Genomic DNA, 2,618 nt, shown 5'->3' with positions numbered 1-2,618 from the left:
GATCATACTTCTTCTTTTGCCTCGTTTAACAACTTGCATATTCCTATGCAGCCCCTTAAAGTGAATGATTTTATGACTGGGGATCAGTGGCATACTAGTCTTTTAAATGTATTACTCCCTCCCACCATTACAAATAAGAGCATCCATATCCCCATTTCCAATAACTTAGAAAAGTAGTGGTGCTCCTTCAAAAAAGGGATCTTTGTCCACTAAAATTGCTACCAGATTTCTCCAATCTCATCTTACTACTGACTCTAATGGATGCCCAAACAGGTGTGCATGCATATTCCCTTGCTTACATTGGTGGCAATATTTTTAAAAACTCAAAATCCACCCGAAATTTAAGCTCTTCTTTTGGAGACTTGTTCTTGAAGAAATCCCACAAAAGATATCCTGCAAAAATGGGTGGATCTAGACCCATCTTTTGGTTTGTTGTTGCCACAACAACCTTGAGAATACTTGGCATGTCTTCATTTCTTGCGAATTTTCTCGAAGAGTTTGGGTAGCCTATCCTTTAAGACTCAAAATTGAACATCTTCCTTTTCATCTTTTACTTCTTTAGTTATGTACTTCTTCAATACTAAGGACACCCTTGAATAATTTGGACTGGTTTTCTAGTAGCTTTATCATTACTTGTTACTTTATATGGAAACTTAGGAATCAGGTAATCTTTGCTTCTGAGAAACCCAATCCCCATATTATTTTGCAACAAGTCTCATTCTGGATTTCTAACAGCTTACCTCCTCTTGATGTTGCGAATCAGGTACAAGAGTTCAAACCTGACTATCCTCCTATAATTTCTCTATCTTTTTGTTATAAAAATATCATGTTTTTCACCTCTTTATTAAACTCAAACAATAATATACTTGGTTGGGCGATAGCTGTTGGGGATTCTTTACCATATTAAATATATGAATAACCCTATAGTATTTAGAATACAAGAATCATCAACCAATCATAAAAGATTAATCATAGGTGTAGTCCCTAAACCAAGAACAATAAAGTATCCCATCTTAAAATACATAACCATATAGATTTACCATATCTATAATAATCAATGGGACAACCATGACATGAACCATCAATGGGAATAAAGAAGTACCTGTGTCCCATGAACATAGATCATGAATGTCACACCCCGTTCACCCCGAACCGGAGCGGTGACCGAGTTAACACCGGTTAACCCAAACCTGCCAGGATCATCAGATACTGTATTCCACCACAGCATACACACACTAACACAAGTTCATCAAATCAGCGGAAGACTAAGTTTTACCTGTAAATAATTTCCATATACTTGATACCCAAATGATGATACCATAATTATATACATTTGGGCCCGAAGGCATGATATATACGCAAAAAGAATAAAGTCCAAGTATCAAGTATATACAAGAAAATATCAAAATCATCAGAGTACACAGCTCGGCTCGGTATCAAGGCTGGAGCTCAGCTCGGCCTCAGAACCGCTGTCCCGCAGCACAGCTCTCACACGCGCAGTCTACGCCGTGCTCAAACTCCTCAGGGGTCCACCAGTCCTCCTCAAGAAACTCGACTGTGGGACCCACCCCATGCTCCTCAGATGCATGACCTGCAAAATCATCTAAAAAGGGGTGTATACGTGGAATGAGCTCACTAGCTCAGTAAGTAGAGAGGTGGACCACACACAACAGTCCGCACATCACAACATATCATATGCACTACATGCCATGCAAGTCATTTTAAATCACATACGCCTAGTCAACATTACTAAGTCTTTGGTTTTAGTGCTACTACAACCACAGTGCGCGTATACTCCGGGTACGAGCCGCGAACTCCCTCCCGCGATACGCCCATAGGGCTGTTGGAGAAGGCCCACCGTGAGTACTCGGAAAAATAAAGACAATGCCGTCCACCGGCTCTCAACAGAAATGTAAATAATTTAAATGACAGTGCTGACTCCAGCAATTTAAAAGCAGTACGATTGGCCCTCTTGAAATACCACCGGGGTTGCCGGCTGTCCTACACGACTCGCCGGGCGTAATGCCTAACCGCCACAGTGTCCGACAACCGCGACCCCTGCTTCCCCCCAAATGGCAACCCAACACCTCAACCCCTTTTGGGAAGGGTCGTAGCACGGGATGGTGAGAATCCTAATACCGCATGCTCCTATATGCAGTACGACTGCATAGTGCCACCGTGTCCCATACCACGGGCCACTAATGCATTCGTTTCCAAGCCGACCACGGCATCTAATCTATCAATGCTTTATGCAACATGATGTCCACATTCAACATATAACATCTCATTTAATTTGCAATTGAAAGTAAACATAGCATATATGCACATTCATGATGACATGACTAGATTAGATATGGTTATATGAATGCCAAACAAATGCCTTGAAACAAGGCCAACCGTCCTCTCTCCACTTACTTGTAGCGTACAAGGAGTCCCGCTCGGTACGGGTGGGATCCGGAGCGAATCGGGAAGGCTTTGGTGAACCTAACAAAATTGAGCGGGGTTAGTACTTCACCAATTTAGAATCAAAATTAATGAAATCCGACGTCAAAATCGTGTTTAGAACGTCGAAAGAAGGTCCCACGTCCGATTTGGGCTCGATCGGACCTAAAAATCAC

The sequence above is a fragment of the Macadamia integrifolia genome, chromosome 2 (genome assembly GCF_013358625.1).
Source record: "Macadamia integrifolia cultivar HAES 741 chromosome 2, SCU_Mint_v3, whole genome shotgun sequence".
NCBI lineage: Eukaryota > Viridiplantae > Streptophyta > Magnoliopsida > Proteales > Proteaceae > Macadamia > Macadamia integrifolia.
Note: the sequence above shows the minus strand (reverse complement) of the source record.